At 29.8% G+C, this 23,148-nt stretch overlaps 1 pseudogene; it reads right to left on the minus strand.

The window, feature by feature from the left end:
• Positions 1-13,661: 13,661 nt before the first annotated feature.
• The window catches only part of LOC110420762 (uncharacterized), a 78,947-nt pseudogene continuing 69,460 nt past the window's right edge, over positions 13,662-23,148 (minus strand).

The following is a 23,148-nucleotide window of genomic DNA, read 5'->3' on the forward strand; positions in this document are numbered from 1 at the left end:
ACACTAGAAGATAGAGAAGGAATGTGTATCTATAATCAGACATGGTTGGGATGTATTTGGTTAGATAGAAGCTAGCGGTTTGGACAAGGTTTGATTCGACAACTTTGCTCTTGTGATTCGAACATATAAGTAGTGTTGCTAATAAGTATGTTTCAGACTTTATTAAATAGTAATGGCCTTGTCCAAGAATATTAATGAACTTCAGATAGCAAAATGGAAAAAAAGAATTGCTTTAAAACTCGAATGACACCAATTCAGACAATTAAGGACGAAATCAGCGGAGAAGCTAGGTAGCTTTAATAATGGCAATCAAGCTGTGATATGTTTGGACAAATTGAATGGGAAATTAATGGGAATTGAAGTTTTTGACTTGATGCTTGAACATTCCCACATTCGAGAATAAAAGCACCTGAGGGTTACTTCATTTTGGTTTACTTGTTAATATATTACTTTGAATTTTAGTGCTATTTGTAATCATAAAGTCTAAAGCTATCTTAGTTTTGGCATCCAGCAATAAAATTGCATAATTTTCAAAAAAATAAAGAGAAAGTATCTTAAAAAAATAATTGAGCAAAGCAATTTAGAAAGATAAAAAAGGAAAAACAAGAAACATAACCAAAATATGCAGTCATCATAACAGAATTTTCTTTTACTCTTTTTGTAGTCAAAAAGTCTACCAAACTCCATAAACATAATATTAATAGACGTAATGGAAACAAAAGATCAAATTGAGCTGAAAGGATAATCAAAACAATGAGAATTAAAAGGGAAAGACAATAGCCACCACTAAAGATAAATAGCAAATGAGTTACTACAAAAAATTTGAGCTTTACTGACAAAAAATTTTGTTGGCAAAGCTTAACAATTCGTTAACAAAGCTTCACAATTTGTCAATGTTTTGGAACAACGATGGAAATGCCAAGTAAAAAATTTGTCGACACATGGTTGGAATAACTCTTCGTTGGTAATGACCACTCTGTTGGTAATGGAATAATCTATTGGAATATTCTCCAATGACATATTCCATTGACAATTTTTGTGCATGAAATAGCAAATTTGTTAGCGATAGATCTAGTTAGTAATACAACAATTCCATTGGTAAATCTTCGACCAAATTACTGACAAAATAGTCGACAAATTGAATGTAAACCTCATCATTATATTTTATCGGTAAAAAGTGTGAATCTGTCAATATTTTTTTTTAAAAAGAATTTAATACCTTAATGATAAAGAATTAAAAACTAAATGAATAAAAATATGTAAGAGAAATAATTTTAAATATTACAAATAAGAAAAAATATTTATTAATAAAAAAATGAATACAAATTGTATTATTATTTTTATAATCAATTATAAATAAAAAACAAAATATGTACAAGTATATGAAGAATATAAATGAACTGATGACCTCTTTGATGAAGAATACCAATGGATTGTTGACCACATCATGCAATTGATGATCTGTTGGATGCTAAACTTGAACTTATGTGGAAACATCCCTATGGAAGAACCATTCATTTTGAAAGGAAAAAAGACTACAAGTGTTCTGCAAAATAATTTGTTTGGTTAGGTTTGTTTTTTATCCATTCAAAGATTTCAACATCGAAATTTCATATACTCTATATGGACATGACCTACCTACTCTAAATTATTTAGCAAATAGGGAATTCACAACATATATATGCTTAATCCTTACTTTTTAAATAATCTTGAGCAACTCAGTTAACTCCATTGAATATACAAGTGATAGAGTGTTCTGTACTCACTGAAGAGGAGCTTAGATATTTCATGAACCGGATCAATGTACCCAATGCTGTCAACTCGTACATTGTAGTAAATATTGCAATAATGACAGCTTGTATATTTGATAGAGTTGACCAACTAGCCTAAATTGAATTCAATTTGAGGTTGATTGGTCAAGTCCATGGAATATCTGAGTGACAGGTTTCGTTGTACTCCTTACACATTAAAAAATGACCAATTATTATTAGTCCTTAATTAGGAAACCAATTTCAACAAAAACTTAAGCATTGCACATGAGCAATCTAGCCATTAACAATTCACATGACCTTGGACACATGAATTAAAATTAAAAATTGAACGTCTGAAATGATTATTAGTAGACATCCATAGAGAGAAGCTTCATTATACCACAAAACACATTGATAAATCAAGAATAAAAAAAGCATTAAAGTTAATCGAAAAATAAGGCATAAAACAAGAAAGGAATATAAGCTCACACTATTGAGACAATAGACAAAATATCTAAATAAGGTAATCTTTCTAAATGTTATTGAGTTCTAAAACTCTATACTCCAAACCATGCTCCCTCTTTTCAAATTTATTACATAAATATAATGACAAAATCTAGTTAATTGGGAAACAATGATGACCAAACAATGTCTTTATATTTATCTGATAAACTTGGAAAGAAAAGGCATGGTTTGAACTATTGAGCTTTTGAAGTCAAGAATCATTTGGAGAGATTAATCTTTATAGATATTATGTCTATTGTCTCAATAATGTGAGTTTCTATTCCTCTATTGTTTTATGTTTTAATTTTCCAATCAACTTTAGTTCTTTTTTTTTATTTAATAAGGTGTTTTATGGTATTAGCTAACTCCTCTCCACAAATGTCTAGCGAAAACCATTTCGGTCCTTGGGTTTGTTATATTCATGTGTTCAAAATAATGAGAGTTGTTAATTGACATAGATTAACACTAGCAAACTAGTAAAGAGTATATAACTATTTGTTCTTGGATGCTTTCTAAGATTTTTGCAACCTCACAATCCATGAGGCATTTAACATTTTTTATAAGTTTTACAAATACTAACAAGGAGATATCGACAACCTAATATACTATAACTTTAACTTATTAGGTCTAGTAGAACAATTCAATGCTAGCTCGACATCTTCTAAATGGAGAATTGCAACCAGCTTCAACAATTGTTGAAAAAGATATAATTTCCATTTAGTGGATGTCAAACTAACAATGAATTGTAAAGCTAAACCTTAATGAGTTAAACAAATTCTATAAGTTATAGGTATCTCTTTGGTATTGTCTATATAACTTCCAGAAAATGTTAAATGCCTCATGGATTATGAGGCTACAACTATCTTAGAAGGCATTAAGGAATAAATGGTTAATTATTCTCTCATCTCATTGTTACTGTTAATTAATTTAATAATATATTTATTAATTTAAGTTTTTAAAAACTAAATAATATGTCTCATTAAATTAAATTTTATTTGAGCAATTAAACTATTTAAGTGAGTTAGTAATACATTAACTAATTTAATTATTGATTAAATTAAAATTTATTTCTTATTTAATTAATTGTTTACTAATACATTATTTGATGTTACTAATTACACTACTTAATTATTATATGAGTACATTAATTAATTTAATTTTTTCAAACTAAATAATATTACTTATTTAATTACATTTTATTTACTCACTTAAAATATTTAAGTTATTAATACATTAACTAATTTAATTATTTTTAAATTAAATAGTATTACTTATTTAATTAATTGTTTACTAATACATTATTTTATGTTACTAATTACAGTATTTAGTTAAGATATGAGTACATTAATTAATTTAATTTTTTAAAACTAAATAATATTACTTATTTAATTATATTTTATTTAATCAATTAAACTATTTAAGTAAGTTAGTAATACATTAACTGATTTAATTATTTTTAAATTAAATATTATTACATATTTAATTAACTGTTTACTAATACATTTTTATGTTACTAATTACACTACTTAATTAAAATATGAGTACATCAATGAATTTAATTTTTTAAAACTAAATAATGTTACTTATTTAATTACATTTTATTTAATAAAGTAATACATTAACTAATTTAATTATTTTTTAAATTAAATATAATATTATTAGTTATTTAAGTAATTATTTACTAATACATTATTTTATGTTACGAATTACACTACTTAATTAAGATATGAGTACATTAATTAATTTAATTTTTTAAAATTAAATAATATTACTTGTTTAATTACATTTTATTTAATCAATTAAACTATTTAAGTAAGGTTTTTTTTTGAAAGGTATGCAATTTTATTGCTAATTGTCAAAGTAGATAAACTTTGGAGTTTTGGATTACAGTGAAATAAAAATAACAAGAAAGAGAAACACATAAGAAGTAAATCTAGACTCGGGAATATTCGGATGCTCACTGATAACTCTATTATATAGAGTTATTTTGACTCATTTTGGGAGCTTAAGTAGCTAGATCTTTGAGATTTTATGTTCGAATTTTAGCATTATAGGTGTTTTTTTTAGTTTAAGTTTGATTATTTGTTAAGTGATTAATTTAAGTTATTTTAGTTAAATTTTAGGTTATTTTATTTTAAATTACTTTAAGAGTAGTTATTGCTAATTTCTCCTATGGCTTTTGTAGGAAATTGATGAAAAAGACTCATTTGATGAAAATCAGTGCAAGTATGGTGATAGCTTCATTCGTATATGTTTCAATATTTTGACCATATCTCTTTCTAAAAATCTCCAAATGAGGTGATTCTTTGACCAATCAAATTATAAGAAGAAGAAAACAATTTTTATGTTCACCATTGGCCCAGTTATGATTGGATCATGGTCAAAACATTTGTCAATTCGGACCACTGCAGCAGGATGTAAAGACTGAACATGATGCAGTATTTGGAGCAAATCTTTCAATCCAGAAGTCCAATTGAATGTATTTTAATCCATTGGAAAGTTAAGACACAGGGATAAAACTTTATGTTTACTACTTTGCCCAGTTCTTAACATATCAGGGTGAAACTCATGTTTGAAGTTGGTAGACTGCCACAGCGCTGGAGAACAAGGCTGCAGCGTTGATGAAAGGAAGCACACATACAAAATTCTAGAGAGCGCAGCGCTGCAGCGCTGGAGAAGTAGCGCCGCAGCGCTGCGGACTTCCCTAAAAAAAATAAAGGACATTAACGAATTTCACAAAATTAGGTTATTTGGAGCCTATTTAAGGAGACTTTTCAGAGATTTTTGAGGCGGCAAGAGAGGCAGCAAGAAACTATTTGGAGATTTGGAGCCAAGAACAAAGCAAGGAAACAAGAGAATTGGAGAGAGAATCAAGATCATACATCTCTAACTATTAGTTTTCTCTCTTACCTTTGTGTTTTTTTTCTTATTTTCTTTGACTTGGATTCATGGCTAAATTCTTTGGATATTGTCTTTATTAGATATTATGAACTAATTATTTTTCTAGGATTGCAATTGAACTCACATGTAATCTAGATTTTTAATCACTTTCTTGCTTATTTTCAATGGGATTTGAATTGTTTATTCCAATTTGTTCTTAATGCTTTTAATTGCATGGCCACCAATTAAATTGATCTAGAAACCTAAACAAACTTGGGAAAGGGAGTTTACTGTAGACTAAAATTGGGATAGCATATGATCATATTAAGTGATTTGCGTATAGGATAGGGATATACCTATAGACCATATGTAGCCAAATTAGAGCCTGAACTTAATGAGTTTGTTTTAATTTCATTCACATAGGGATATAGTGTTTTGGTTAAAATAGATATTTTTATAAGATGAGTTGGGAGACCCTTATAAATATTAGGACTCTAGGTTAGCAATTCAAACCATTGAGATAAGTTAAGGAAGAGAGGTAAGATTTAGATGAAGTGTGAGGGATATTGTAATCCTAGGCTTGTTTGATTTGATATTTATTTGAGTATTTATATTTTGATTTTTCTTAATTTAATTCTGCTATAACTTAGTTTGATTTGATATTATTTTGATATTGTTTGGATAATTAATTTGCAATAATTTTAGTATCTTTTAGCTTAGTCTTACTATTTTTCCTAAGCAGTCAAGGTATTCCCTGTCCTTGTCTCTCGGTATCGTAATTCTTGGTATTACTAATCTACTTCCTATACCTTCTTACTTCTACTATAACTATCTATTCGATACGTATACTTGCGTGGTAGAATTTTAACTGACACTCACACAACAAAATCTGGTCTTCAAACCAAATGAAAGAAACTCCCAGCTTCCTACGTTGAAAATCTGAACTAATGTGTAGTCCAAACCATAATTAACAACGAATATAAGCTGTCTAACCCTTGACAAGGTTGTCCAAACCAAGACAACATAACAATTTAAGTTGTTAATATATTAACTAATTTGGCCTTTTAAAAAAATAATTAATTTAATTATTTTTTAAATTAAATATTATTACTTATTTAATTAATTGTTTACTCATACATTATTTTATTTTACTAATTACACTACTTAATTATGATATGAGTAATAAATTAATTTAATTTTTTAAAACTAAATAATATTATTTATTTAATTAAATTTTATCCAATCAATTAAACTATTTAAGTAAGTTATTAATACATTAACTAATTTAATTAATTTTTAAATTAAATATTGTTAGATAAAGAAGCTTAAGATAAAGTAACTAAGATAGGGATAAATTGGTTTTCAAAATAAAAAATTTTATCTTTTTTAAGAATCGAGTTAAAGACTAAAACCTTAAATACAATGTTTGAAAACCAGAGTGTGAGAGTTTATAAAAATAAAGTATGGAGCAAGTAAAGAGGATGAAGGAAATGAAAATACTCATCCATGATTTTTATAAAGGTTCGACCTTCAAGGCCTACATCCTTTCCTTTGATAGTACAAGGAATTTGAATCCACTAAATATTGCCTTTTAAATTAGGTTCAAGCCAACCTTTACAAGTTATTGCCTTTTATGGATCAAGTATAACCACTTTACCTTTTCTAATGGAGGGATAACTGTTCGCTACTTTTTCTAAGGGAGGTATAACCATACATTACCTTTTACAGTAAAGGTATAACCATTCACTACCCTTTTTAAAAGAGATATAACCTTGCATTACCTTTTTCTAAATGAGGTATAATCTTTCTTTACATTTTGCTATGGAAGTATAACCTTACACCACCTTTTTCAATGGAGGAATAACCTTACAACAGTGGATTTTTACAAAGCTTAAGACTTCAAAAGATTGATGAGCTAAGTTAGGAATAAACAAAATAAAGATCTTTCAAAGAATGTAAGCTTAAATATGGAAGCTATGTTCTAAGAATTTATAGTAGAGAAAGAGAAAAGGTGTGACCTTTAAAAATCTCAACTTTATTCTTTGCTTGGAATGATTTTCCCTTTCACTTTTCTTATTGCTCAAGTGTCTTTTCTCTCAAATGACGTCCTTTAGAAAGGTATGTATAGTGCCTTTGAATTTCTGCTCATTGGAATGATCTTTGGCCACTTTTCTAAACTTGGGACCACTTGAATCATGCTAGTTGAACTTCAAAAGTCAATCAGTAGACGTGTGAGACATTGATTCTTTCATAACTTAAGCCTTTCTATTTATTGAGAATCGATCTTTCTACTTTTGCGATATCATTTCTTTTTGCCTCAATTAAGGTTTGAAGTTTTTTGCTTTTTGAGAATTGATCATTGCATTCTTGCATAGTTGATTCTTATTGTCTCACTTCAAGTCTGGAGCATTATGTTTTGTGAAAATCAATCACCACATTTTCGAGACACAGGTTTTTTTCACCAATTAGACATATTTAAGTAGCTGAAATTTACAAAAATTAATTAAAATAAAATTAAATATACTTAAAAAAGATAATAGACTATAGACCTAGAATTATAGTTTCATTCAATACTTTTTTTAATACCAACTTCTCTTATTATTTATCTCTCTTAGGTGGTTTTACTAACCTAGAATCCAAAGCTATGTACTAGTTTCCGTCGAAATCTTATACAAATATCTAACTTAATTAGTTCACTATATGTCTATGGGAATCAATTAAATTAAGTTCATTAAGCTAGTGTCCTAATTTGGCTATGTATGGCAATCAGCATATGTCTACCTGAATCACAAATCAAATCATCGGAGTGATGTGAACATACACTATTTAAATTGTAGTCTAATCTAAAGTCTCTTTGTCGAGTCTCAATTAGATTCACAAATCAATTAATTATTGATTAGACAATTAAAGGCATTAAGAATTTATTTTAATAAGCTAAACACTACCCATTCATGATAAATGAAACTAATATTCAAACTACATGTTGAAATCACCCATAATCCTAGATAAACAAATTAGTTCATGATATCTAAATAAAACAATATCCAAAGAAATTGAGTGATGAATTAAAACCAAGAAAATAAGTGCAACACAAAAGAGAGAAATAAACTAATGTTGAAGCTTTGTTGATTTTGAATCTCTCTCAGTGGCTCTTGATCTCTTACTTAATTCTTAGCTTAAAATCTCCAGAAAAGTTATTGCCCTTCTCTTCCTTGAATGCTTTAAAAATGTCCTTCAAATAGGTTCAAGTTAACATAATTTCCATACTTTTGTCAATAATTTTATTTTTGGTAAACTGTGTGATGCCGCACCGCCATGGTTGTTTTCTATGGCGCTGTAGCGCTCTGGCCTTGGGAGTTTGTATGGTGCACTCAAATTGTCCATCACCACAGCCATGATCTTCCCAACACTGCAGCCTTAACTCCCTTAGCGTCGTAGCCTTGAGTAACTCAAGGCCATGGTCTCTAATCAACACGCTACCTTGTGTAGAATTGCAACCGTCCATTATTTTCCAACGCAATTTTCACCTAGATCGAATCCGAACCTGATGAATTAGTGAACATGAAAGTCGTTGTTGGTTTTCTTAACTTCCGAATGGATCAAGAATCTCAGTAATTTTAATTTTATAGCTAAAGTTATCTTTGAAATACTACAACATGTATAAATGAAGCCTTCACCATACTTGTGCGATTTTAACTCAAATACAACTTTCTCATCAAATATCCTATAAAAAAAATGAGAGAAATCAACAATAACTCTTCTTAAAGTAAATTAAAGCAAAAGAAAGTAAAATTTCACTAAAATATCTTAAATAAACTACTCAATATGTAATCTAATTGAAACTAGAAAAACACTTAAAATGCTAAACTCCAAACATACAACCTTAAAGATATAGCTACTTAAGCCCCCAAAATGTGTCAAAATAACTCTATATAATAGAGTTATAATTTTCTCATCAGACTATGTGAGCTGCGGCTTACCTCCACCAACGCTACGGCCTTGACCATTTAATTTACAAAAATCGTGATTTACTTTTTTTTCTCTCCAAGACTACTATAGTGCTCCAAATTTGACAAGGTTTTTGACCACATTCCAAGCTAAACTGGGAAAAATGGTAAGAATAAAAGTTGTAATTTTTTCTCTTAACTTTCCAATTATTTAAGAATCACCTCATTTTAAGTTTTGTAGAGAAAATTATGGTCAAAATATTGAGACATATGTAGCAGAAGTTTGCATCTCAAAATGTTCCATTAAAAGTCCTTCAATAAACACCTACAAAGGCACAAATAAATCAATAACAACTTATCTTAGGCACATAGCCATCAATTTAAACACAAGGTTAACAAAGATTAGATTGACTCACATAATTAATTAACTTAAAATAATTAAATAAAAATTAATTAATTTCTATGCATTACTACAAGAACCAAGCCATTTTACTATCAAAATTAAGATCAAATAACTCTATATCATAGAGTTATCACAACCCTAAACTTATTATTTTATAGTCCTTGAGTAAAACATAGAAAAGAACAAACTTACAAAACCAAATTTAAATGGTGAACACAAAATAAATAAAGCAACTACTAGAGATAGAGTGCACCAACTTCAATGATCTCTCATAATTTTCTCAAAAGTATGTCTATGAATTTCTAACTTATGGAAAAATATAGGCATCATTCAAATTCATGTTCCAATTCTAATGTAAGCACATTCTTGAATGGATTTTTGTGTGTGTGTAAAATCTCTTACTAAGAATATCATGCCATCAAGATAAATTTATGCCAATGCAAAATTCAAAATAGTACTAGAACTCCATATGTTTACTTTTCATTTCTCTCTCCATTAATGTAGACTAATACTAAGTCAAAAATCAATAGGTCTTTATTAAGCTTATAATATATGACTAGGGTCAAGGTAGGATAAAGGATAATAATTTGAATCAATATCACCCTAAGAACTAGCCATTTTAGGATCTATATATAGAGCTCTATTTTCATTCACCAAGTAACTCATGTTCATTCTCATTGAACTTTTCTTTTATTCAACACTTTATTATATTTTTTCTCTTCCTTTTTTTTCTTTCTTTTTATTTCACAATTTCACAATTCTGTACGTTTTGCATTTAGCTTAATATATATTACCTAAAACGATAAACATGCTTTTGAGTGAAGGTTGCAAAATTGGATATTTTATTTTAAAGTTAGGCTCAATTATTATGTGGTTAAACAACGAAGAAGGAAAAATAGGCTCAAAGGGGTATACTAGGGATAAAGATATATCAAGGTTAGCTTGAAAGGCTTATAGGGTCCAAAGATGGCCTAAATCATGTTCTTAACTAAATATTGCCTAGGATTTATCCTCGAAAGAGAATCAAGCAAATTCTAGAAATTATAATATAATCTAAATTATATCAATATAAACTTTCTCTAGATATGCACAATAATTCAAAGCAAAAGATATAGTGCTCAATATTGTGAAAATCACATCCTAACAATGATACTAAATAAAAGAATTTAGCATGAACCAAAAAATAACCTTATTCACTAAAAGCTAAAAATACAAGACAACAACTTATCATCATTGGATAAGGAAATCATCGAAAAAATTGGCACAAATGTACTCTAGAATCCTAAAAATTCATGCAAGCATAAAAATTAAATGACCAACGAATCCTAATTACTTAAAAATCTAGATAAACATGCAAATAGAATTAAATCTAAACTTCCATAGAATATTCACCAATAGAAAAATAAATTCACCCCTTAGACTTAAACTAAACATCATCCTCAATACTAGAAAAAATAAAGGATATGTTAAGAACACTCCCTTGATGGTTGAATAGATCTAAAGAAGCACCAATCTTTTTTTTTATTTTCCTCATCTTCTTCCACCTTATTGGCACTCATAGGAGGATTTGGTGCTAGTGGAAGAATAGACATGTCCATCCCTATAAAAGCACCATAAGCTCAAAACATTTGGCCCATATGTTGATTGCATTTGATTTTATAAGCCATGTGTCACTCAAATTAGTGTCCAAGTTACTTAACTAGGTGCTCAAGTTGCTCAATCCTTTGAGTCATTGGTAGTTGTTGTTTGGCTTTTGGTCGAAGGAGTTAAGGATGGCGTGTTGAAGAAGAACTACCCCTAGTAGAATGTTGATGTTGTCTAAGGATGAGATTGATATCAATTAGGAGTTTAAGGTGCAACAACTCTTCACTAGCATCCCAATTTACACTAGCTTTCTTACACATAACCGTAATTAGAGAATGAAACCACAAGCCATTGTGTTTTGTTTTTGTAGTGTGTGTCATGGCTTTGTAAATTACACGGCCAATATCAAGGGTGTGTCCCGTCATGATTGAAAAAAATAAGGATGGGTTTGCCTTTCGTGACATCACTGAGATATGTGATAGGAAGCAATTTGGATGCCACAAAGTACAACCATACCTTAGAATTTGGTTTCATCACATTCCTCTTGAAGGAAAATAGTAGAAGAAACTAGTGCATTATTCTAGATTCTCCATTTAGCACCTTCATCATAGAGTATACGAATGATATCATCCCAATCTTCATGTATTGTCCATAGCCATCATTTTCAAAATCAAAAGCTTCATAAAATTCATTGATGGCATGGCTTGAGAATGGAACTTGTTTACCTCACGTAAAATCAAATCATTAGTAACTTCAACAACATTGGCGTAAAATTCCCTTACTAGAGGAATAATCGCTACTTTTGATGAAGCACAAAACTTTTGCCAATGTCATTCATCAATCATTTATTGAAGGCCAAGGTGTGTGATCAACCCTTGATCTAATCCTTGCTTTGGTATTACAATTTTGTTAATGAGAGAAATAGAGGGTCTAACTACAGCGTCGATGCACACGAATCGAGTGTTGTCAAATGAACCATTGGAACTTGCTCTTGCTCGTTTGGGTGCCATTCTCAAATTCCCTGCAATTAATCTCAACAAAAAAAATGAAAACAACCCACAAAGCACAATATTCCACCAATAAAATTAGCCTTTAATTTCCTCAAATCACAAGAAATAAATGCCCAAATTATCAGAAAAAATTCCAACAATTAATTCTTTTAATTTATCTCAACTAACTACTCAACAAATAAGCATTAAAATAAATCTCAAGTATCAATTATCCCTCATGCTTAATTTTCAACAACTCAAATACTTTTAAAAAACAAATCAAACTAATCTTCCATAATCCAATAATATCAAAGCATAATATGCCAATAGTCATAATTTTCCATAAAAAATTTTCAACAAATCAAATAATTGGAAGCAAGAATTAAATATTTCTAAAATATTAAAGAAAAATTGAAAACTTACTCACAATCTGGAGTAAAGAAGTTGAAAGGAGGATTTGATGGAGGCTTTTGATGTTGTTGATTGGTGTGTATAGAGTTTGATGAATGAAGAAGAGTTGGTTGTAAAGAATAGATGACAGACGAAAAGGTGTGTGATAGAAAGAAAGGTGGAGAGAAAAGTGTAGAAAATTTGAAGAAGAAAAGGGTTTTAAGGCTGATTAGGGTAAGAGGGGATTTAAATAAGGAAGTGAAGGGATATTTTTGGGCTAAGGGAAATGGTGGATGACCAATTTTTTGGTAGCCCACAAAAAGGAGGTTGCAACCTAACTCAAGGGGTGCTGCGACCCCTATTGAGCATCTTCACAAGGTCACGACTCGCGTTATATGTAGTTCGCTAGGTCATGGCCTCCTTTTAGAGGAGCCACGGCCTCAAAAGTGCATGCCTTTATTTTAAAGGGTAAGGGGCTGCGGACTAGCTTAGTGTGGGCTATGGCTCATGTGACTCTTTAATTAGGATGCCACGACTCTTACTCATTAAATGGTACTTGCGAAATAAAGAAAATTTATTAATAAGTTTTTAATAATGAAAAATAAATGAATGAAAATAACTTATAGTTAAAAAATTAAGTTCGAATGCTTAGGTTGCTCGTAAGAAGTGCTTGATTTATAGTCTTTGGCTTAACTTTCTCTTATTCAAATTGCATTGATAAGTATAATTAATGACCTTTGACGATCGAAATCACCACCCCAATAGTGCTTCAATCGTTGCCTATTCACTTTGAAGCTTGCTTTATCATTGGCCACCTCTGTTATTTCATGAGGATATACGTTTGTTACAATAAAAGGGCTAGACCAACAAGACTTTAGCTTTCTAGGAAATAATTTCAAACAAAAATTATATAAAAGAACATGTTGGCCACACTCATAGCTTTTCTTTATGATTTTCTGATCATGCCAACTTTACGTCATCTTTTTATAAATTCTTGCATTATTGTATGCTTCTAGGTGAAATTCATCCATTTTATTGAGTTGCAAAAGCTTTTCTCTCTCTACTTGAAGATCAAAATTCAATTTTTTAACTACCCAATATACCTTGTGTTTAGGTTCAATTAAAAGATGACAAGCTTTACCATAAGCCAATCTAAAAGGAGACATCCCAATCAAAGTTTATAAGCCCACAAAGCATTATCCAACTTTTTTTATCAATCTTTTCTAGAAAGACAAACAATCTTCTCAAAACTTATTTTAAATTCTCTATTTGAAACTTCAACTTCACCACTAATTTGAGGATGATAAGCAATGGCTATTTAATGGTTGACCCCATATTTGGCAAAGAATGCCTCAAAATTTTTGTTGCAAAAGTGAGTCATCACTAATTATGGCTCTAGGTGTACCAAAATGTGTAAAAATGTTCTTTGTTAAGAAGTTTATCACTGCCTTGAGTCATTCCTTATTAATGCAACAGCTTCAACCCATTTAGAAATATAATCAACAGCAACCAAGATGTATTTATTATTGAAGGATGGAATAAATGGACCCATAAAATCAATTCCCCACACATAAAAAATTTCAACTTTAAGGATGTTGTTGACAGGCATCTTATGTCTCCTAGATATATTGCCCACTTTTTAACACCGATCACATCTTTCAACAAAATTATAAGCATCTTTAAAAAAAAGCCAATAAAAACCTGAATGAAGAACCTTTACAGCAATTCTTTTTCCCCAATAATGTCCTCCATAATCAAATGGATGGTAGTGATGATGAATACTTCAAATTCTTCTTCAAGAACACATTTTCTTATGATTTAATCTCCACAATGCTTATAAAGAAAAGGGTCATCCCATATGTAGTATCAAACATCATACAATAATTTCTTCATTTGTTGAGAATTAAATCTAAGAGGGAAGAGAGTACTCATTAGATAATTCATAAAATCAGCATACCATAGTAAATTTTTTTGCTTCTCTACATAAAATAATTGCTCATTAGGAAAGGTTTCATTGACCACTGTTGAATTCCCAACTTGTTCTCCATTCTCTAATCTAGATAGATGGTTTGCCACTTGATTTTCTGTACCTTTCCTATCTCAAATTTCCAAGTCAAATTCTTGAAGTAAGAATACCCCTCTTATCAAGTATGGTTTGCCATCCTTCTTCTCAATTAGATATTTAATAGTTGCATGTTTAGTGTAAACAATTACTTTGATACCAACAAGATAGGAGCGAAATTTATCAAAAGTAAAAACAATAGCTTGCAACTCCTTTTCAGTTGTGGTCTAATTAGCTTAAGTGTCAATCGATGTTTGGCTAGCATAGTAAATAGGATGCAAAATCTTCTCTTTCCATTAGCCTAAAACTACATCAACTGTAAAATCACTAGCATCGCACCTTAGTTTAAAAAGAAAATTCCAATTTGGAATAGTGATAATAGGAGCAAAAATTAATCTCTTTTTTCAATTCAACAAAAGCATCATGCTAAGCATCATCAAAATTAAAAGGAGTATCCTTTTCAAACAAATTACAAAGTAATTTAGAAATTTTAGAAAAATCTGTAATGAATCTCTTATGAAATCCAGCATGTCCCAAAAACTACAAATCCCTATTGCAGTGGTGGGAGGTGGAAGTTTTTCAATTGTTTCAATTTTTGCTTTGTCTACTTTTAAACCTTTGCTAGAAACTCGATGTCTTAAGACTATACCTTCTTGCACCATAAAATGACATTTTTCTCAATTTAAAATAAATTAGTTTCTTCACATCTCTTAAGTGCTCTAGGAAAATTAAATAGACAATCATCAAAATTATCCCCAAAAACTAAAAAATCATTCATAAATACTTCTGAACACTTTTCGACCATATAAGGAAAAATTGCCATCAAACATATTTGAAAAGTAGTTGCAGTATTACAAAGCCTAAAAGGAATTCTTCTATAAAAAAAAGTCTCATATGGACAAGTAAAAATGGTTTTCTCTTGGTCTTCAAGAGCAATGAAAATTTGATTATTCTAGAATAACCATCCATAAAGCAATAAAAATCCTTACCTGCTAGTATATCAAGCATTTAATTAATAAAAGGGAGTGGAAAGTGATATTTTCTAGTGACTTTGTTCAATTTTCTATGGTCCATACATATCCTCCAACCAATTATAGTTCTGGTAGAAATGAGTTCATTATCTTCATTAGAAACTAGAATCATACCTCTTTTCTTTGAGACACATTGGATTGGACATACCCATAAACTATCAAAAATAAGATAGATGATACTTGCATCTAGCCACTTGATAATTTTTTCTTTGCTACCTTTTGCATGATCAGATTAAACCTCCATTGATGCTCAATGGTTGCTTTGTGATTTTCTTCTAAAAGAATTTTATGCATGCAATTTGATGGACTAATTCCTTTGATATCAACAATGATCCATCTAATTACTTTCTTGTAATCTCTCAAAATGTGAGAGTTTATTTTCCTACTCATAAGTAAGAAAATAAGAAACAATTAATAGTAGTGTAGAATAATTCCCTAAAAAAGTATGAATTCAACTTGTTTAAGTTGGAATACATGTTTTATTTGATTTATTAAATTATGTAAAAAAATGGCAACTTTAACTTGTTTTGTCTTAATTTAGACAAAATCAAGAAAAATTCCCCAAAAAAGCATGAATTCAACTTGTTTAAGTTGGAATGCATGTTTTTTTATTTATTAAATTGTGTACAAAAATGGTAGCTTTAACTTGTTTTGTCTTAATTTAGACAAGAAAACATGTTATGTCTTAATTTAGACAAAAAAACATGTTTTGTCTTAATTTAGACAAGAAAGCATGTTTTGTCTTAATTTAGACAAAGAAATATGTTTGTCTTAATTTAAGACAAGAAAAATATATTTTGTCTTAATCTAGATAAGAAAACATATTTGTCTCAATTCAGACAAGATAAGATGTTTTATCTTAATTAAAGATAAGAGTTGTCTTAAATTAAGATAATGCTATGAGGATTAAAATGAATCTAGACATTCATGTTGATAAAAGGAGAATCCATGTTTGACTATCACTCTTTTATTTATTATTAATTATTTTTAAATAAAGATAGATAATAATAAAATAAGAGTTATTATTCAACAAAGGAGTTTTATTTTATCAAGAACTATAAATGATAATAAAAGAATTAAATTATTTATATGTTAATTTTAATTTTGATATTTATGGAGCATGTTTGATGCTTCCATAACTCTAAATGGATGGTGAATATTAATTCAAAGGTATTTGATTTTGATTAAACCTTTGAAGCAAGAGTTTTGATAAAAAGAGAATAGATTAAAAGAAAAGAACATGCATACCTTTCTTGAAACAGTTTCACCTATCACTTTTTTCCTTCTCCTCCTAACTTTGCCATGTCTCTCTTCCTCTCTTCCATTCTTGGTTGAATTTTTTGAAAAAAAAATAACCATTAATTTTTTTAAAAAAAAGAGAGACAAAATCGGTTGCCATATTGTAGTCTAGCATCCTAAACTTTGTCCACTTAAGGTTCAAGTTTAAACTATTTTTGAAGAATAAGTGGTAAACTTGTTTAGTCGAGAAATCAATCGTTGGTGTGGTGGTGTCCGAAAATAAGAATCTCAAAATAAAAGGTATGTTTCATCTTACTTCATTATATTCTTATTTTTAGTATGTGATTATGTTACTTGCAATATGAATGATGTGTTTTCCACTTGTGTAATTGGATTGCATGCTTCCTTTATAAAATAAATTTTTTCAAATCCATGCTTTACACAATCACATCAATCCACTTAGATTCAACGTCAATAATTGGTATCAGAGCGTGGATTATTGTAAGTTTTATTTCCTATATTTATTATGCATGGTTGATACCTTTGCATTTATTGAACTATCTTGATATGAACAATATTTGGTTGTATGTTATGATGCATGATTCAAGCATTTTACCGCATTAATTGTTGTAGAAAATTTTGCTTGTAACTTTTTTGTTTTGGCCATGTAACAAGAAGGTGACCTATCATCGTCATGTTTCCTTATTGATTTTTTTTATTTTTCCTTAGATTTATGTAACAAGGGAAAACCATGTAATTTTAATGTTGCTTGATGCATTTGGTGCATTCATGGAGAAAGAAAATGAAGCCAAAAAGGAAAAGGTAATTAGGTAATATTTGGTCTTTTTTTTTATGGCTATTAATTTTTTTTTAAAAAAAATTCTTGTATCAATTTTTTTTGAAGAAAAAGAGTTTGTCTTACATTAAAATTCTATTTTTATAAAAAAAAATATTTTTCTAGTATTAAAGTAACTTTTTATTAAAAAAGAGAAAAATAAGAAAAAGAGGGCCTCGCTCTTGTTGTGTGGATAGCACACAAAGGCATTTTCTTTTCTTTATTTTAAATTAATAATATTTTTTTGAAAATTAATATTTAATGTTTCTTCAAAATATTAATTTAGGAAAATTAAATCTTTAGCCTTGGATTGAAAAAAAAAATTATTTTGGTATTAATTAATGGGATTAATTAATTACATAAATTTAAATAATTTTCAAGTTGGATTAAAAATTAAGGAAATATTTTTTTATTTTATTAGCCATTAATCAAAAGAGTATCAAGTGAATGTGATCCACGCAGTAGAAGCAAGCAAGATTGAAGAGAATTACAAGTTGTAATTTTTTTTTCCTAGGATGGACATTAATGTGGCTTATTATTATATATATATATATATTTATATGTATATACATGAATGATATTAGATATTATTTGTATGCTTGAAAACATGTAATCTAGAATTCAGATGCCAACCTCTCTTAAGGAATGCCATGCATTCATTATGTATTTTAGTTTAAAAAGAGCTTTATGCTATGAGATACATAATGAATATTGGAAAATAAATTACATTTAGACAAGATGGTAATATGGACTTAGTTTTACACTAAAATTGTTTAGTTGAAAACATAACTAAGCCCATAATTTGACTTAAGATATTCTAAATATGCATCTAGAAAATCCAGTAAAAAGTCAATCAAAACCTTAAGTATAAAAATATTTAGTGGGAGAGAATGCTAGTAATCCTAAAGTCCATGGTCTCCATTGTTGGCCGATAGGCATATGAAACATTTCACTCCCTACAAGCGGACATGAATCTAGATCATGATGGATTGGGTCTCTAAAAGGATAAAGACTTTTAGGTGGATTATGAAATGAGACCTCCTATAAAGGCTCACTAAATAAGGAGCTTAAAAGAATGAAACAATGGTTGTTACATTCAACATGAATTTATTATTAACTTGCTTTGTTAGTAAACTTTGTGAACCAAATGAAGGCTCTCCTTAACCATGTTAAGTATGAAGATACTAGGTAACATAGTTAAGTGGGAGGGTCCCAATTTGCCTAGTAGTAAATTCTCATGGCCCACAGTCGGTTAACTTATTACGAAAAATTAAATAACCGTCAAACTAATAATACAATTTATAGGGTTTTATATATTGTCATCATGTATATATGCATCATGAGATGTTCAAAGTCAATGTATAATTAGTATGCTTACAGAATTTTAAATGTACTTTTAGAAACATATATGGATCACATATATGAATCCATTTTTAATTTTGCTAAACAAATGCACTCTGAATGGTGATAACTACATTGAATGGAAAAGAAACCTTAATATTGTCCTTCATTATGACAAGATCACATGGGTTTTTTCTGACAATGAGCTTGAAGCATTAACTCCCCAATCAACTCCATAAGATATTGAATATCATAAGAAGTGGCATGATGCAAGCAAGCTCGCTAAATGCTATATACTAGCCTCTATGAGCAATATATTGCAAAAGTAGCATGAAGACATGGGAAATGCGGCAGACATAATGTTTCACCTATATGAGATGTTTGGTAAAAAAACAGGGTCTGCTTAGGTGAAAGCAATCAATGCTTTCAAGAATCTTAAAAAGAAACCTGGGGAGCCAGTTAAAGATTACATGTTGAAAGTGATCTCTTGTCTTAATAAGGTAGAGCTACATGGTGCTGAGATAAATTCAAAAATACAAATATCAATGTTTGTTCATAGCTTGAATTCATCATTTTCACAGTTCAAGTTGGATTATGAATTGCTCATTAGGGATTACACCCTATGTAGGCAAATGAAAGATCTTCAAAATATGGAAGAGGTTCTTTATTTAAAAAGGAAGCATGAAGTACATGTCTTTTCCACTTCAAAGTCCAAACCCAAGGGTAAAAAGAAGATAACTGGAAAAAAAAGAGTATTAAGGGTTCAATAGGAGAAAAGAAAAAGCCCATGAAGAAAAAAGACTTATTCAAAAGAGAACACCAAAGGAAAATATTTTCACTATGGTATGAAAGGAAATTGGAAGCGAAATTGCAAGGTTTACCTTGAAGAAATCCAGAAGAGTAAACAAGGTATAGGTTTTTTTAAATATGTTAAAAGTCTATTTAGTGGTTGATTCTATAGTTGGTTGGACAGTAGATCCTAAAGCCACTAACCATATTTGCAATTCTTTATAGGGGTTTCAACAAAAGTGAAAACTGAGTAAAGGCTTGTTTCGGATAAGGATGGCAAATGGCAACATTCATTTCAACATTAGTAGTAAGAGCCATTATTTTTTAATTTCCTTATGGTCATAACTTAGTTTTGGAAAATATTTATTACATTCCAAAGACTTATAGAAATTTGATTTTTATCTTTTGTTCAATAAAGTATAGATATTCAGTTTATTTTAGTGAGACACTCACTATTTATTTGAATAAGGATTTTATTTGTTCTACAATTATAAGATATAATCTTTATTTCCTTGAGCCTACGACTTATTCTACAAATGATGTAGAAGCAATAGTATTTAAAATTAAAAGAGTCAAGAAATCTAGCATAAATCAAAATTATCTTTGGCATCTGCGTTTAGGTCATATTAATCAAAATAGACTCAATAGGCTTATAAAGGATGGTACTCTACTAGACATGGTTGAGAGTCCTTTACTAGTATGTAAGTCTTGTATTGAAGCAAAATGACTAAAGGGCCTTTTAAGGCAAAAGCTAACAAAATGTCAAACGTTCTAAACTTGGTGCACACAGATGTATGTGGACTAATTAACACATAAGCTAGAGGAGGCTATGAATATTTCACAACTTTTATTGATAACTACTCAAGACATGGCTTTATGTATTTAATGTATAGAAAAAGTGAATCCTTTGAAAAGTTCAGAGAATTCAAAATCGAAGTTGAAAAGCAACTAGGCAAGCCATTAAAACAACTTCGATCAAATTAAGAAGGTGAGTATTTATTAGAAGAATTTCAGCAATATCTCACCGATAATGGGATAATTTCCAATTTGTCAGCATAAAAAACACCTCAACATAATGGTGTAGTTTAAAAAAGAAATAGGACTCTTTTAGAAATGGTTAAATCAATGATCTCTTATGGTAAACTTCTAATCTCATTTTGGGGATATTGTATGCAAACTGTTAAGTACTTAATTTTTTTCCATCTAAGGCTATGCCTAAGACATTGAGGGAGCTATGGATAGGGCGTGAATCATCTGTACGCCATCTGTGAACTTAAGAGTGTCTTGCACATCTTTTAAAGCCTGAGTCCACAAAGATGGAACAAAAGACTAAGGTGTCTTTATTTGTAGGGTATCCAAAGGGAATAAGAGATTATTACTTTTATAGTCCTCAAGATAAGAAATTTTTCATTAGTGCAAATGCCACTTCCTTAGAGGAAGAGTTTGTGAGAAATCACAAACCTAAAAGTAAAATTATCTTAGAAGAATTGTCTAATCCTTCAAATTTAAGAGTTAATTCTGAATATGTCATAACATAGTCTGATTTAAGGGTTGAAATAGAACACGAGCTAAACATCAAATAGTGATGGCTCGACATAGTGGGAGGTTTGTGAGACAACCAAAGAAATATATGGGTTTGGAAGAAAATATGATTGCTCTCTCAGATGAACATGAATCTGACCTTATTACATATAAGGAAGCTATTAGCGATGTAGATGCTAAAAAGTGGCATAAGGCAATGAAATCTGAGTTAGACTCCATGGATTCCAACAAAGTTTGGACTTTAATAAATCCACCTAGAGGGATAAAACCCATAGGGTGAAAATGGATTTACAAAAGAAAAAGAGGAAGTGATGGGAAGGTGGAAACCTTTAAGGTTAGACTAATGGCCAAGGGTTTTACCCAAAAAGAAGGGATTGACTATGATTAAACCTTCTCATTGGTTGCTATGCTTAAATTCATTAGGATCCTTCTATCCATAACAGCACATCATGATTATAAGATATGGCAAATGGATGTCAAGATCGTATTTTTAAATGGAGATCTTGAAGAGCGTATTTATACGACTCAACTAGAAAGTTTAATTAAAAAGGGCCATGAGCATAAGATCTGCGAATTGCATAGGGCCATTTATAAACTTAAGTAAGAATCTGGGTTTTGGAACATAAGATTTGATACTACTATCAAATCATACAATTTCCAACAAAATGTTGACAAACCTTATGTCTATAAAAGAATATAAGATAACAAGGCTATTTTCCTAGTTCTTTATGTTGATGACATTCTACTCATTGAGAATGATTTAGGAATGTTATCAACAGTTAAAGGTTAGCTAAACCAACAATTCAATATGAAGGATTTGGGAGAAACTAGCTATGTTCTGGGTCAAACTCATAAAGGATCGTAAGAACCAACATATATCATTATCTCAAGCATCCTACATAGACAAGATTTTGGCCAAGTTTGCTATGTAAGATTCCGAGAAGGGTTTTATGACCTCTAGACATGGAATTAAACTTTCTAAATAAATATCACCTAAAACTTCAAAAGAAGTTGAAAACATGAGCCGGATTCTATATGCATCTACTGTTGGAAGTCTTATGTATGTTATGTTTTGCACTAGGCCAAATGTCTGCTATGCAATTGGATTAGTTAGCATATTTCAATCAAACCTAGGGATAGAGCACTAAACTATAGTAAAGTGCACTTTAAATATTTTCGTAGAATGAAGAATTACATGCATGTATATTTTGGAAGTGACCTAATAGCAATAGGGTACATTGATTTAGATTTTTAATCTAACGTTGATTCTAGGAAATTGACATTAGTATTTGTTTTCACCATTTGAGAAGGAGCCATAGTTTGGAGGAGTGTAAAGCTATCTTATATTGCAAACTCTACTATGGATGTAAAGCATGTTGCGACTTGTGAAGCAACAAAAGAAGCTATATGGCTCCGTTAGTTCCTAATGGACCTTAAAGTAATTCCATATGTGGACAAGCTTATTGCACTCTATTGTGATAACAATGGAGCATTGGCTAACTTAATAGAACCGCGGAATCATAAAGTAGCAAAACATATTGAAAGGAAGTATTATATCAGTTGAAAGATTGTATAACGTGGAGGACTACTTGTGAAGAAAATTCCAATAGAGTAGAACCTTGCCAATCCATTCATAGAGCCTCTAACACAAAAGAGTTTTAATGGTCACTTAGAAGGTATTGGAATGAAAGAGATGTCATACTTGCTTTAAGGCAAGTGGGAGATTGCTAGGAATTTTGAGAATATGGTGCCCTAGAAAGCAAATATATTCTCATATTTAATTTTATTTAATTTATTTGTAATGAAAATACATTTTGATAATAGACGAAAAGTTTGTTTTAAGTAAGCATTCATTATCTAG

The sequence above is a fragment of the Theobroma umbraticum genome, unplaced genomic scaffold, assembly GCF_002168275.2.
Source record: "Theobroma umbraticum cultivar Fairchild unplaced genomic scaffold, ASM216827v3 scaffold_86.0, whole genome shotgun sequence".
Lineage (NCBI taxonomy): Eukaryota > Viridiplantae > Streptophyta > Magnoliopsida > Malvales > Malvaceae > Theobroma > Theobroma umbraticum.